The sequence below is a fragment of the Nicotiana tomentosiformis genome, chromosome 6, assembly GCF_000390325.3.
Source record: "Nicotiana tomentosiformis chromosome 6, ASM39032v3, whole genome shotgun sequence".
NCBI lineage: Eukaryota > Viridiplantae > Streptophyta > Magnoliopsida > Solanales > Solanaceae > Nicotiana > Nicotiana tomentosiformis.
The window spans coordinates 17,089,025-17,106,362 of record NC_090817.1 but is presented as its reverse complement, the minus strand read 5'-3'; positions in this window follow the sequence as shown (position 1 = coordinate 17,106,362).

Sequence of the window (17,338 nt, the reverse complement as noted above, 5' to 3'; positions counted from 1 at the left end):
AGTCGACTAATGCGGAGACAGTCTGCACCAAAACTGTTAGTACTTCAATTTAAACAAGTACTACTCACAACAAACAGTAAAGGTGTATAATAAAATATGAGAGCAATAAAATAAATGACACCATCCTAATCCAGTCTCCTTGGGTTGCAAGGATGTTATCTCTTGAGCTCTTTGTAATTTGGATTAAGTACAACTTGTGTGATTTTTAATGTTCACCACTAACGTTTACAGGGTTGGTTTTCACTTGCTCACCAACAACGAACAAGGGTTGGTTTTAACTCGCTCACCAACAACGAACAAGGGTTGGTTTTCACTCGCTCACCAACAACGACCCTTTGGTTTTTACTCGCTCACCAAAGAAACGAACAATGACACAACCTCTCAGGACATACTGCCTTTCCAATATTTTTCTGTCACTCTTATCTCTTTTGTGTACACAGTAAATCTACTAAAAGTGAATTACAATGCTTGTTAAGAGTAGAATAAAAACCTTGTAGTTGGGTAGACAATTATATAGAATGTTGCGTGCTTAGAAATGTCTTCAACTCTTCTTTAAATAGTTGTTCTTCTTGCTTCCAATGGTTCTGACTATTGGTCCATATTTGTTGTCAATCTTCCTTGATTTGGTTCCCTGATTTCTTGCATAATTGGCGTGCATGGTTCTTCTCTTGTTGCTGTATTCATTGCTCATTCTTGTGCATGACCCAAGGGATTTAGATTGCCTTCACAATTATTGCTATCCGTAGAGAAAGTTTAGCTAATTGTGGAAACCATGTACTGATTTGTACTATTTGTTTATCATAGAATTTTGCCTTGATCTTATCCTTCTTGAATATGGTGTATTCATGGGCAGGAGTTTCTTGATCTCCATGGTTGATTGTCTACAATATCTTTTTCTTGTTTTTTTTTAAAATTACACCCAAGCATTGGACGTGCATCTTATTCCCGCAGCCAAAACCTTACATCAGTGGTATCAGTGATCAGTCCATTGGAACTTACCCAAAAGGCTAGGATAATCACTATCCTAGCCATTACTTACAGTAGAAGTTAAGTTAGCTTACAAAAATATTTGCTTTGTCATTCCTAATCCTAAAACTAGGAAATTGCCATTTGTCGAGTTGGAAAGGACTCTTCGCATCCCTGGAGATATGTTTCCAATCATAGAATAAACGGGCATCTTCTATGGTGGTTGCAAACTTGGAAAGTGCATCAACTACTTGGTTGGCCTCCCTCAGACAGTGATATATGCTGCAATTCACTTGGAGCAAAGTCTGTAATGTGTCTTCAATTTTAGGTTAGTAGTTCCTTTATCCTTCAGCATGTTAGCAATGATCAGAGAGTCAACCTCTAGGATACAGTCTCTTAGGTCTTGCTGCAAGCACCATTGTAGCCCGAACTTAGCAGGATAGGCCTCTGCCAGGTTGTTATTGCCACACTGAACAAAGGCAGCAAAGGCCATAATTATATCACCATTTTGATCTCTCACAATGCCTCCAATACCAGCTCCATGTGGAGGTTTTATCCATTGAACCATTCTCCACCTAGGAAAAGGTTTGAATTTCTCTACAGTGTCACATAGTTCCTTTCAAGTGTTCCTTAACACACAATTAGGGAAATCTTGTCCCAATGCCATTCTGATAATCCACCAGACTTGATGTTCCATTTTTCTGTACCACATAGTTCTTTGCGTTCCATATTTAAGTGAGCACCTTTGTCTCCATAATTCCCAATAAATTACAATTGGAGTAATGTGTATCAACATTTTATGTATCCCATTTTTATTTTTAGTCTTCCACCATTCCCTCAGTGTCCTCCCCACAGACCAATGAGTGATTGTTGTGATGCCCGGAGGTGCCCCGAATGCCAACCACACATGTTTAGCAGGTGCACTATCCACAAATACATGATGCATTGTTTCCAGTTTGGGGCTTTGACAACACACACATCTTGACACTATATTAATCCCAAACTTATATAAAACATCATCCAAGGGTAATTTCTTATGTATTACCCTCCAAGCCAAGAAAGAAATTTTGAAAGTGAGATTAGGATGCCTTACTTGACTAGCCATATAATCGTTCTCTTTATGTTTTGTAATATAGTGCCAAGCAGAGTTGGCTGAGAAGAGACCATCAGTTCCAGGTTCCCATATGGCAAAAGCTTCCTTGCATTGATCTCCAATTGTCAACTTCGATATGTGTTGAACCAAATGACTAGGGAGTACTTCAGATAGTTTCACCAAATCCCAATAACCATTTTGGATGAACTCTTTAACTTTAGTTTTGGCATAGATGGACTGATTATCACAAATCTTGGCCAAGGCACCTTTTCCAATCCAATTGTCCCACCAAAAATTATTGTCACCTCTATTATCCTCCATACAATGCTATTTTCTGCTTTATCTTTGATTTGCATCAGCTTCCTCCAAGTATTAGATTGAGGTGTCTTTACAGATTTGGCTACTCGATGAACTCTCGAGCAATATATTGCCATTATAAAAGAAGACTGTAACGACATGGCCGGTCGTTTTAAGTATTTACACTCCTTTCAACTATTTGATGTCTTGCATAACTTCCTATGAGGTATTATGACTTGTGTGAATTGACGATTTTGGTTTTAAGGTATTTGAGAGTTAGCTTGGAAGAATGAATTTCATGTTAGAAGCTTAAGTTGAAAAAGTTGACCGGATATTGACTTATGTGTAGACGACCTCGAAATTAATTCTGATGATTCCGATAGCTCTGTATGGTGATTTTGGACTTAGGAGAGTGTCCGAAAAATTATTTTGAGGTCCGTAGTGGAATTAGGCTTGAAATGCCGGAAGTTGAATTTTTAGGAAGTTTGACCGCGGGGTTGAATTTTTGATATCGGAGTCGAAATTCAGTTCCAAAATTTTTTATAGCTCTGTTATGTCATTTATGACTTGTGTGCAAAATTTTAGGTCAATCGGACTTGATTCGATAGGTTTCGGCATCGAATGTAGAAGTTGGAAATTTTATAAGACTAAAGTTTCAAGTGAGTTCGCACAAGACCTAACTTCAAATGAGTATACCTCTCTTTATATGAAGGGTTGTAAGATGTGTTACCTATCAAAAGAAAGTTCTATGTGTCTAGTTCCAACGCTTCAAACCGTTCATCATTTCGACATTCCTACAAGTAGTTATGACCAAATTACCAAAGGCTGGAAAAATGCGATTCTGCGGTCAGATGCAGAATCATTATGCGATCGCATAATGACACATTGTGCGACCGCAAAATGGTCGCCGATATGCCCAGCGCAGCCCAGTTTTCGGCCGCAATTTTGCGGTCCATTGTGCGACCCGCATACCCATTGTGCGATCTATTGTGCGACCGCATACCTGTTTTCGGAGGGATAATTTTCCTATTTTCATAACCCGACCTCATTTTGATAAATAGGTTTTAGGGCATATTTTGGGGCAATTATCTGATAATTTTAGAGAGAAGTGGGAGTGTTCTAGAGAGAGGAAGTAGATAAAGTATCTTGTTCATCAAATTTTTATCCAAGCCTTGAAATCCAATAAGAAATCCCTCAAGTTCTTCATCAAAGAGGTAAGGTTCTAACCCATAATCTTCAATTTCGAGTTTGGTTAATGATGGGTGATTAAGAGTATGATTCATGGGAGTAAGAGTATTATTTATACGTATCAATAAGGTTTATGGAAAGAGTGTTGAGTTCAAATGGGTAAAGATTGGGTTGAAAATGGAAAAAATCTTCAATGACTTTAATTGAAGATTTGAGGGTCGAGTTGATGTTGGAATTTGGTGAAATTGGTATGGTTAGACTCGTGGTTGAATGGGCTTCCAGATTTTATAACTTTTGTCGGGTTCCGGGCCGTGGGCCCCACGGGCAAATTTTGAGCTAAATTTCGGATTTTATGGGAAATTAGTATTTGCTTATGGAATTAATTTCAATAAAATTTATTGACTGAATCAAATTAATTATGGATAGATTCGTGGCGTTTGGAGGCCAATTCACGAGGCAACGACATAGCGGAGTAAATAATTACACGGTTTGAGGTAAGTAACATATCTAAACTTGGTTCTGAGGGTATGAATCCCTTAATTTGGTATGATATGAATTGTTTGAAGGTGACACACACGATAGGTGACGAACATGTAGACGTACACCACATAAATTGTGTCTTGAATAAATCCTATGAAGTTGTAAAATTAATGAATCATGTTATTATCTGAACATTCTCTATGCGTTAGAGAAACTGAGCGGAGGCTCCTATTAAAGATCGTGTTTAGGCTACTTGCCAATATTTTGGGACCCATGGGGTCGTGCTGCTGTTGAATTAATTGTTCAAAATATACATTTCACACTCAATAATAATTATCCATTGTGAAGATATTTATGGGATTGAGCTACGCAACGCAGCATGCCATATTAGCTTTATATATGTTATGATTAAATGGATCGGGACTGCCCGCATCCAACAGGCCAGAATGGCTTTATGCATTATTATTGTTCTGGATCGGGGTTGCCCGCCTGCAGCAGGCCTTATTGTCTTTACTAATTTATGAATCGGGGCTGCCTGCTTGCAACAGGCCTTATACGGACTGGGACTGCCCACCTGCAATATGCCATATTGGCTTTATATTACATTTGGGCTGAAGGAGCCCCTCCAGAGTCTGTACACACCACAGTGAGTGTAGATGATCATCAATATTCGGGATGGACTTTTCAGGGCATGGAGTTGCCTTACTTACTGCTTATATATATATTTGGATGAATTTTCCCAGGGCATGGACTTGCCTTACTTATTTGTATTGTAATGAGTTATATGGACATGGATCTTGTCAGTATCATTTATATATAGGGATAAATTATCCCAGGGCTGGATTGCCCTTATACGGTACTGAGTGACTGACTATCAGTCGATGTGTATTTATATACGGGTTGGAATACCCCTGGGCTGGATTGTCCATAAACGGTACCGAGTGACCGAATAATTTATGACCAGTATTTATGTGAGGTCTTTCTACTGAGATGTCATATTCCTCAAATCATGCAGTATTAATCTATTTCACTTGTACTGAGTTTAACTGTTGAACTTGAAAATATGCCTACATTTATGTACCATTACTTTTACTGGACTGTACCTGCATAGCTCATCATTTCTTTCATCTTAGAGGTTAGTCTTGTTAATTATTGAGTTAATTGTACTGATACTACACTCTGCACCTTGTGTGCAGATCCAAGCGCTTTCAGACATGTAGATAGTTAGATTTCAGAGTACTATCAGTTGGTGACTATCAAGGTAGCTGCTTGGCGTCCGCTGACCTTGGCTCTCTTTCCTTTAGTTATAGTATTGTTCTATATTTTCAGACAATGGTTTTTATCAATCAATCATTATACTCATATTAGATGCTCATGTACTCAGTGACACCGAGTTTTGGGAGTGTTATATTTGAAATTATGAGATTTCTTCCTCTGAATTTAATTATTTTGTTTTTAAATTTAAATGATATGGTGGATTATTAAGATTTTCGGCTTTCCTAGAATTTAGATAGGCGCCATCACGACATGTGAGATTTTGGGTCTTGACAAGTTGGTATAAGAGCTTTAGGTAACATAGGTCTCACGAGTCATGAGCAGGTTTAGTAGAGTCTTGTGGATCGGTACGGAGACGTCTGTACTTATTTTCGAGAGGCCGCCAAACCCTTAGGAAAATTTCACTTTCTTGTATTCTATCGTGCGTAACTGATTTAGCTTGAAACATATCTCTTTGAATTCCTTCCACGCATTCGTATGCACATATGAGCACTCGGTATCAGCTGTGCATCGTCGACTTGTGATTCTATGAACGAGGTTCAAGATTTGTATTCTGTGTATTGGTGATGGTCCAGTCTGGAGGACTTGAGACTAGGTTTATACCACAACTTAGGCTCGGTAGCTTCAGTTGTAACTTGTACATTTGGACTCATATGTTCGGTAATATCCCTACGAGTGAAATTTATGGCTCGATGAGCGGTGAAATGACTTTGTGATGAGTATGATGTAACTGCGGGATGTGTTAAGACAATTCGAATGTGATGAGAAGTGTTTCCTTGAAATGTAAAGGAAGGCATTGGGTGCTTTTTTTTCGTTTTGATGTGACGTACAATCTCGAGTGTGAATTGTTTGAAAGATCTTTTACGTTGTTAAATTTTGGGGCAAATTAAATTTTCGTGTTTGGTTAATGAGTTTGGACTCAGAAAGATTAAGTGATTGCATAGTAATTGTGGCTGCAAAAAGGGTATAACAAGATGCCAATTTGATACTAAGCGGGTGGGTTGTCTCCTGCGCAGTAATCTATGTAGGTGTGCTCCTTATGATGTGAATAGAGAGTTTCTTTTCTGCCAACGGGGCGTATGTGTTGAGATTTGAATTTGAATCGGGTTGAGAAAGTTGACTTGATTTTCATGAGAATAAATGCTAACTTAGCGGATGATTGAGGTATTTTATGATGGGTGTTGCATAAGCTTGAGAAGAATTTTCGTTAAACTAACTGCAGTATTATGGCAGTAATGAAGTATGGGTATTATGAGTTATTGAGTGTTTTGTTCTATGAATTTGAGCCAAGTGGGGGAGTCCGCTATTGACAATTCAATTTCATGGATATATGTTAGATTTTAGTTTTAGTTTGAGGCATACTTGTGGGTTAGTTATGACTTACAGAGGTGGAGATTGAGGATGACTCGGGTAAGTAAATTTCTGGATACGGGTTACATTGAACTTTATAAAAATATGAAAATTATGGGATGAGTGAGTTGTTATTTTGAAGGATGTAGTGCACACGAAGTATGAATTTGATTGGTCGTGTTAAGGTAGGGTTACTTATTTGAGTGTTGATTGAGCTAAAGGAGCACATGTCCTTCGACTTGTTCGGGAGGTACAATTTAAATTTGAGCATAACGGTGTGTTGTAAGGGATTTAGATTTATAGGTACGATGTGGCAATTCATTCTTGAAAGGAAGATCACAAATTTTGAACGGAATGGTCAGTGTTATATATTTAGATGAATGTTATAGTTGCTCGATAATCCTTGAGAAGAGTGTGTGTTTGAAAAGGGCTTTTTATTTTGATTTATAGATATTCATTGGTATTACGATACTCTTTTAGTTGATAGATTGTTGATAGTCAAATTATCGATATTATTGGCATGTGAGTTGTCCGTGCAGGTCCAGATATTAATACCATAACACATGAGTTGTCCGTGCGAGGGATGTTAATGTGAGCTCTAGAAGAGCTGGTTACTGTTATTAAACTTGTGTGTATAGGTTCCACTATATATAATAAGCTTATAGCATCACAGTTGTGGCGGTTCTTGTTGAACTTACAATACAATTCTCTACTTTGAGACATCTTCCATTTTGGATACGAGGTTGAGCAGTTGTGGATTGAGTTGTATTGTTGTGGCATGTCAATAGGATAGTTGTGTTTAATAAAATAAGGTCCTTGGACCTAGAATGGGTACTATTAGGTTTGATTAGGGTATATTCAGGAGTATAATATTGATACGACTTAGAAAGTGATTACGGTTCTGGTTGGGGTGAGAGAGCTCCATAGTTAGTTGATCTGATGAGTGGTTATGAGTTTTTAATTGTTTCTTTCATCATTGGCAGTGCACAAAGATTTTGGAATAAGGTTCTATTGGATGCAGGGTTTTAATACTTGTACTTGGTTGGTTTGGAGTTATTACTGTGATTCTGATGGAGAATGATGTTGCGAGCATGTGAGTTGTGCAGTATGTAATGTGATTATATCTGGGTTTATGGCTATGGATTGATACAACTTGTTCAGACTTATACGGTGTGTAATATTTAGATCTTGGAAAGAATTCTGGATGTTAGAAATTTGGCTCCAAGGTTTTTGGGCTAATGTTAAATTAATGATTTTCAGTTATGTTGTGTGGTCATGCCTATATAGAATAGGGTGATGTGAGATCACCCTTGGGTATGTGCGTGGTAAGGTGGAATAGATATTTGAAGGTTAAGAACAACTCTTGGCACATTCGAGGATGAACGTATGTTTAAGTAAGGGAGATTGTAACGACTCGGACAATCGTTTTAAGAATTTACGCTCCTTTAAACTATTTGAGGTCTTGCATAACTTCCTACGAGGTAATATGACTTGTGTGAATTGTCGGTTTGGGTTTTAAGGTATTTCAGAGTTAGCTGGGAAGAATGAATTTCATGTTGGAAGCTTAAGTTGAAAAAGTTGACAGAATATTAACTTATGTGTAGACGACCTCGAAATTTAATTCTGATGATTCCAATAGCTTCGTATGATGATTTTGGACTTAGGAGCATGTCCGAAAAATTATTTTGAGGTCTGTAGTGGAATTAGGCTTGAAATGTCGGAAGTTGTATTTTTGGGAAGTTTGACCATATGGTTGACTTTTTGATATCGGAGACGGAATTCAGTTCCGAAAAATTTCATAGCTCCGTTATGTCATTTATTACTTGTGTGCAAAATTTGAGGTCTATCGGACTTGATTTGGTAGGTTTCGGCATCAAATGTAGAAGTTGAAAATTTCATAAGACTAAAGTTTCAAGTGAGTTCGCACAAGACTTAATTTCAAATGATCATATCTCTCTTGATATGAAGATTTATATGATGTATTACCTTTTAAAATAAAGGTCTATGTGTCTAGTTTCCAATGCTTCAAACCGTTTGTCATTTGGACATTCTTACAAGAAGTTATGACCAAATTACCAAAGGCTGAAAATATGCGATTCTGCGGTCAGATGTGAGACCGCAAAATCATTATGCGATCGCATAATGACACATTGTGCGACCGCAAAATGGTCGCCGATATGCCCAGCGCAGTCCAGTTTTCGGCAGTGATTTTGCGGTCCATTGTGCGACCCGCATACCCATTGTGCGGTCTATTGTGCGACCGCATACCTATTTTCGGAGGGGTAATTTTTCTATTTTCATAACCCGACCTCATTTTGATAAATAGGTTTTAGGGCATATTTTGGGGCAATTATCTGATGATTTTAGAGAGAAGTGGGAGTGTTCTAGAGAGAGGAAGTAGATAAAGTATCTTGTTCATCAAATTTTTATCCAAGCCTTGAAATCCAACAAGAAATCCCTCAAGTTCTTCATCAAAGAGGTAAGGTTCTAACCCATAATCTTCAATTTTGAGTTTGGATAATGATGGGTGATTAAGAGTATGATTCATGCATGTAAGAGTATTATTTATACGTATCAATAAGGTTTATGAAAAGAGTGTTGAGTTCAAATGGGTAAAAATTGGGTTGAAAATGGTAAAAATCTTCAATGACTTTAATTGAAGATTTGAGGGTCGAGTTGATGTCGGAATTTGGTGAAATTTATATGGTTAGACTCGTGGTTGAATGGGCTTCCCGATTTTGTAACTTTTATTGGGTTCCGAGATGTGGGACTCACGGGCAATTTTTGAGCTAAATTTCGGATTTTATGGAAAATTAGTATTTTCTTATGGAATTAATTTCAATAAATTTTATTGACTGAATCAAATTAATTATGGATAGATTCGTGGCGTTTGGAGGCCAATTCACGAGGCAACGACATAGCGAAGTAAATAATTACACGGTTTGAGGTAAGTAACATTTTTAAACTTGGTTATGAGGGTATGAATCGCCTAATATGGTATGATATGAATTGTTTGAAGGTGACACACACGATAGGTGACAAACATGTAGACGTACACCATAGAAATTGTGTCTTGAATAAATCCTATGAAGTTGTAAAATTAATGAATCATGTTATTATCTGAACATTCTCTATGTGTTAAAGAAATTGAGCGGAGGCTCCTATTAAAGATCGTATTTAGGCTACGTGCCAAAATTTTGAGACTCATGGGGTCGTATTGCTATTGAATAAATTATTCAAAAATATACATTTCATACTCAATAATAATTGTCCATTGTGAGTATATTTATAGGATTGAGGTGCGCAACGCAGCAAGCCATATTGGCTCTATATATGTTATGATTAAATGGATCGGGGCAGCCCGCTTGAAGCAGGCCAGAATGGCTTTATACATTATTATTGTTCTGGATCGGGGTTGCCCGCCTGCAACAGGCATTATTGGCTTTACTATTTTATGGATTGGGACTGCCCGCCTGCAGCAGGCCTTATAGGCTTTGTTATTATACGGATCGGGACTGCCCGTTTGCAGTAGGCCACATTGGCTTTATATTACGCTTGAGCTAAAGGAACCTCTCCGGAGTCTGTACACACCCCTAGTGAGTGTAGATGATCATCGATATTCGGGATGGACTTCACAGGGTATGGACTTGCCTTACTTATTTGTATTGTAATGAGTTATCTGGATATGGATATTGTCAGTATTATTTATTTATATGGATAAATTATCCTAGGGCTGGATTGGCCTTATATGGTACTGAGTGACTGACTGTCAGTCGATTTGTATTTATATACGGGTTGGAATACCCCTAGGCTAGAGTGGCCATAAACGGTACCGAGTGACTGGATAATATGTGACCAGTATTTATATGAGGTCTTTCTACTGAGATATCATATTCCTCATATCATGCAGTATTGATCTTTTTCACTTGTACTGAGTTTAACTGTTGAACTTGAAAGCATGCCTACATTTTTGTACCATTACTTTTACTGGACTGTACTTGCAGAGCTCATCATTCCTTTCAGCCCAGAGGTTACTCTTGTTACTTATTGAGTTAGTTGTACTCACACTACACTATGTACCTCTTGTGCAGATCTAGGTGCTTTTAGACACGGATATAGTTAGATTTCAGAGTACTATCAGTTGGAGACTATCAAGATAGCTGCTTGGTGTCCGCTGACCTTGTCTCTCTTTCCTTCAGTTATTGTACTGTTCTATATTTTCAGACTGGTTTTATCAGTCAATCATTGTACTAATAGTAGATGCTCATGTACTCAGTGACACCGAGTTTTTGGAGTGTTATAATTGAAATTGTGAGATTTCTTCCGCTGAATTTAATTATTTATTTTCAAATTTAAATGATATGGTGGATTATTGAGATTTTCAGCTTGCTTAGTATTGAGATAGGCGCCATCGCGACAAGTGAAATTTTGAATCGTGACAAGGACCATAAGGACGGTTGAGTTCTTAGGTTCCACCATCTTTTATAGGCAAAACCGTCGCCAATTTACTCAAGCTTTCTTATACCAATTCCTCCCTCCTCCTTTGCACAACAAAGCTTGCTCCAAGAACTCCAATGGTACTTCATTTTGTCATTTTCAGCTCCCCAGGAAAAATTGGCTAGGTGCATCTCAATAAGCTTAAAGGTGCTTTTTGGCGGAGTCAGGGCAGCTAATGTATATGTAGGGATAGCCTGCAATACATGTTTAATAAGGACTACTTTGCCTCCATAAGACAGGTATTTCCCATGCCAACCAGATAATGTTTTGGTGATCTTGCTGACCAGATCATCAAAATAAGCAATTTTCTTTATACCGGCATAAATGGGGCATCCCAAGTAGGTGATTGGGAACTAACAATATTTGAAACCTATCTTGTCAATCATTCTGTTAATTCTAGATGGGGATGCTCTAGGATCCTTAATTTATGCCATCCAGCTGTATATCACATTCATATTCTTTCTTGAGCCTTCTTTATTTCTTTTCCTTTTTTAGCACCAAAGATATATTCTTCAATATCCCATATACTAATAACTCTTGTTTCCTTCTTTGACTGTAGAAAATAGTATCTTTCCATTCACAATGTAGTATCACTGTCTTCTTTGATTTTTCTTCCTTAACTAGATACATCGTGTAATTGTCAATATACTATTTACCAACTGTAGTATCGATCTTCTGTCCAATCTTCCTCTCATAAGACAGTAGATCTTCAATATATAAAATATTTCCTTTTGAACAGATCTCAAAAAATATTTGAACTTCTATTATATGGAAAGTATTCCTTTCTTGATCTTGAAAATTAATCTCTTTCCATAATATAGATTGTACTACATTCATAATATATTTTCTTTCCATAAAAAATATATTCTTCATATTATATTGGAAATATTTCTTTTTTGATCTTAAAAAATAATCTTTTTCCATAATATAGATTGTACTATATCCATAATATATTTTCTTTCCATAGAAAATGTATTCTTCATTGGCCTTGTAGTATCTTTTCCATGTAGTATCTTCCTTCCACAAAATAATAGATCTTCTCCAGAATTCTAGCAACCTTCCTTTCAAGATATTTGAGAACTTTCCTTCCATAATTTCCGTAGAGTCTTCTTCTAATATTGTAGTAAACCATTCAATATTTAAAATATGACTTTCAAATATTATTCCTTCCATGACGCTTGTAGATTAATTCTCTGAGAATAATCTTTCTTGATAAATTCATCACATGATATTCTCTTTTCCATATTTGTTTGGATCTTTACCAGCATCTTCTTTCTTGAATAAACCTGTGGAAGAATAAGATTAGCACAAGTAAATGCTCTTTGATTAATAATTATGTTGGTTTGTTATCATCAAAATCAATGCGTGAAACCTTGAAGCTAACAATATCATGCCATATTTCTTTATAATAGATACTTCTTAATTTATGCCTTTCGAATGTTTTTCTTGATCTAATAGTACTATAAAGATTGTTCTTGTGTCTAGATCTTTCATTGTTTATCCTCCGTTTCAAATTAGATGAGGTGGTTTGACTTGGTACAGAGTTTAAGAAAAAAAAAAACATCTTTAAAATTTGTGGTGTTAAAAGCTTACGGGGTAAAAGCTTTCTTAGCCATGACATTTGTGTGGTTATAAATGCTTCTCATTAAGACTAAAATAGGTAAAATAAAGAGTTTAAAGTTGAATTATTTTCAATTATAAAAATATGTCATTCTTTTTTGAATGGACTAATAAGGAAAGTGTGTCATCTAAATTGAAATAAAGGGAGTATCATTAGTAATCTTGTAGGATATGAATCTTAATTAACACCGAATACAATATTGTTCAGGAGTTACTTGGAAGTCAGAGACAGATTTCGGAAGTAACTATTCTGCAGTACATGTTAACTACACATATTCCAAGTATATAAAGATTTGAAAATGTGTATGGTATCTATCTATATCTATATCTATTTGTATTTCCATAGGGTTTTGACCTAGTCCATCCTCTAACAGTTGTTCTTCTCTCTTTTTTTCCTTTTATTAATGAAATTCGACCACCCCTGGTGGTTTTGAAAGAAACACATGATGCTATTTTGCAATCAATCTTCGTAGCTAGTTTTGTATTTCCCTATGGTTAATTGTTCTTTTAATCTATTATGCTAACGCCAATTTGTTTTTAAATCCCTACGACAAAGTATTCATGTCCTACCGCGAAATATTTCCAGTAGTATGAATTGCTACGTTTTGCCATCTTGATTTATGTGCTCTCTACGAATAATAGCAAGAAAGTGAATCAACGAATGATCCTCTAAAAATAGACTTCAATCCTTGGTGATAGCTATTTCAACACCCTTTAAAAACGAGTTCATTTCTTCCTAATACCTTTTTAAAAATAAAGTCATTTATGCCAGCATAGTTCTTTTGTTTTCTTTTTCTTAGGAAAATTTTCCGGTGAATAATTAAATCAGCATGAGAAGTAAAAAAGTGCAGTAGTTCATATCTGAACAACACTCTTTTTCCATTTATTTCTACAGAAACGGGAAGAAGCTGTAAAGTTGCTTTCGAAACACTTTGTTGGGATTGAAAGTTGGTGAATGGAAAATGAAGGGAAGAAATGTGAGAGGAAAGTGAGTTGTTCCCTTATACTTTGGAAAGAGCAATTGAAAAGAGAATGAGTTTATATTAAGAAAACACTTCTCTTGGAGTTAAATGAGTTGGAAAAAAAATAAGTCTCGCGTTGTCGTCGCTGTCGTTGCTCGGCTTCGGATTTCAATGTGATTTACAGCCATTAAGTGGTTCTATCCTAGTTGGATAAACCTCGAATACTTGAGGGGAATAATTTCTTTTCCTTAAGGACACACTGTGCATTCAGTGGGCTCGATTTCATTCCAAAATTTATTTTTTCGATTCTGTTTTAATTATTTCGAGATTCTACTTTACTTCTGATTTTCTGTTTCTGTTTTCTACTACAGAAAATTTACTGTTTCATCATATTATAGTAAATACAGATTATTAAAATCTTAAGGAAATTATTTTATACTTTAATCTGTATTCTATTTTCTAGAGATTAAAACCTTTCTGGTTTCTATTCTTTCTGAATTTTTCTATTTCTGTTTTGAAGATATAAAAACTTCATCGGAGTATTAAAATTCAGAAACGATTTAAAGAACATAAAAATTTCATCGTTTTCTTGTGAAACAATATATAAAAACTTCAATTTTTGTTTATTAAATGTACTGTTTATTATTAATTACAGTACTGTTTACTGTTATATTTTCTACCATTAATTAAATTGTTTTGTTATTGACAGCGAGAAATTGCAATTGAAAATGGAAATCCTTCTGCGACTGTTGCGGCAACGGCAATAGTCTCGTCAAGCCGAACTGCTTTGCCACTGGCCGAAAAACCGAAAAATATTTCTGGAGCCAAGTTCAAAGGATGGCAGCAAAGGATGTTCTTTTGGCTTACCATGCTTGGTATGCAAAAATTCACAAGTGAAGACCCTCTAGTGTCTGCCGCCGACATGCCAGACAATGAAAAGTTTATGATTGTTGAGGCGTGAAAATATATTTGCAAAGGCTACATCCTAAGTGCTTTGGAGGATGATTTGTACAATGTCTACAGTGCTATGAATACTTCAAAATAATTATGGGATACACTTGAGAAGAAGTATAAGACTGAAGATGCGTGCTTGAAAATATTTGTGGTTGCCAAGTTTCTAGACTATAAAATGATAGACAACAAAACTATTGGAACCCAAGTTAAAGAGTTTCAACTTATTTTTCACGACCTTATTGCTGAAGGTATGATAGTGAATGAAGCATTTCAAGTGGCTGCAATGATTGAAAAATTGCCTCATTCGTGAAGAGATTTCAAAAATTATCTAAATCACAAGCGCAAAGAAATAAAGTTAGAGGATCTTGTGATTCGTGTCAAGATTGAGGAAGATAACAAAATAGCTGAGAAGAAGTCATGTGAAAATTCAACGATTATGGGAGAGAACATCGTTGAAGAGGCTGCTCCAAAAAGTAAGAAGAGGAAAAGGTCTTCTGGTGAGACTAAGGAGCAAAACAAGAAAACAATTCAAGGGCAACTGCTATAATAGTGAAAAAGTTGGTCACAAAGCCCCTGACTGTCGTCTCCCGAAAAAGGACAACAAAAAGGGACAAGCCAACATAGTGGAGAAGAACGATGAGATAGATGATCTGTGTGCAATGCTTTCAGAATGTAACTTAGTTGGAAATTCGAAGGAGTGATGGATTGACTCTGGAGCCACTCGATATATTTGTGTTGTCAAAGAAGCATTTGCGACTTACTCTACTGCTGGTCCCGAAGAAGAGCTTTCATGGAAAATACTGCAACAACCAAGATTGAGGGGAATGGGAAGATATTCCTGGAGATAACTCCGGGCAAGGTGTTAACGCTCAACAAAGTTCTTCATGTTCCTACTATTAGGAATTTTTTTTTTTCAACTTCTCTACTTGTTAAGAATGGATTCAAATGTATATATGTATCTGACAAAGTTATTGTAAGCAAGAATGATATGTATGTTAGAAAGGTCTATCTCAGAGAGGGCCTTTTCAAACTCAATGTAATAGTTGTTGATAGTATTAATAAAATTTCAGCTTCTTCTTATTTATTAGAGTCAAATAATTTATGGTATATTCGTTTAGGACATGACAATTAGAAAACCTTGCGAAAGTTAATTAATTTAGAAGAATTTCTTAAATTCGAGTGTAATAAATCAAAATGTCAAATATATGTGGAATTTAAGTTTGTCAAACATCCTTATAAGTCTGTTGAAAGGGATTCAAATCCATTAGATTTAATTCATACTAACATTTGAGATATGAAGGCAACACCATCTTGTGGTGGGAAAAAGTATTTTTTAACTTTATTGACGATTGTACTCGATATTGTTATGTTTATTTGTTTTATAGTAAGGATGAAGCAATTGAAACATTTAAGCAATACAAGAATCAAGTGGAGAATCAATTGGATAAAAAGATTAAAATGATTAGAAATGATAGGGCTGGAGAATACGAATCTCCTTTTGCAGAGATATGTTCAGAATATGGAATTATCCATCAAACTATTGCCCCATACACACCTCAATCCAATGGAATTGCGGAAAGAAAAAACCGTACATTAAAGAAAATGATGAATGCTTTATTAATAAGTTCCGGCTTACCGCATAGCTTGTGGGTGGAAGCTATCCTTACAGCTAACCGAATACTCAACAGAGTACCCCACAACAAAACACAATCTATTCCATATGAAAAATGGAAAGGAAGAAAACCCAACTTGAAATATTTCAAAGTGTGGGGGTGTTTAGCAAAGGTACAAGTACATTTACCCAAAAGGGTAAAAATCAGACCAAAAACTGTGGACTGTGTTTTTATTGGACATGCTACAAATATTAAAGCATGTCGGGTTTTGGTTCATAAATCTGATCATCGCGAAATTCATGTTAATACGATAATTGAATAAGATAATTCTGAATTCTTTGAAAATATTTATCCGTATAAAATTGAATGGGAGTCGTCAAGTGAAAGATCTTGTCACAACCTAATTTCTCCTATAGGCCATGATGGCGCCCAAAGTTACCGCTAGGTAAGCCAACCGTGAACTAACTCTATGATCCTCACTTTTAAAGATTTGAAAATATTTGTTTTTTTTTAGTTTATGCATAAATAAGAAGTAAGAGTTTAATAAAAATGAGAGATCAATGTTTTTTAAATCAAGTGAGATAAGTGAAATAACCCAAAACCATCAAGTGTCTACTAGCATAAATCTCCAAGACTTGGTGTCACAAGTGTACAAGATACTAGAAGAATATACAAAAGAGTACTACCCTACTGTCTGAGATGAAATAGACAGAAAATAAAGCAAAAGAAAGACTTTGACTACTGCAGAATGGGCTCGGAAGGTACCTCACCGCAAAGTCTCATAGTAGTCAAGGATGCGCGCCGGACTGATATCCATATGCACCTGCCTCAGATCCTACACATTTAGTGCAGAAGTGTAGCGTGAGTACATAAATAACATGTACCCAGTAAGTATCTGTCATGACCCAAAACTCTCACCATAGGCGTCGTGATGGCACTTAGTCTCTAAGACTAAGTAAGTCGATTATAATCATAATTCAAGCCATATTTTTTAAACATATAATTTAATACAACCTCCCAAGACTAGTAACACTGAGTCACAA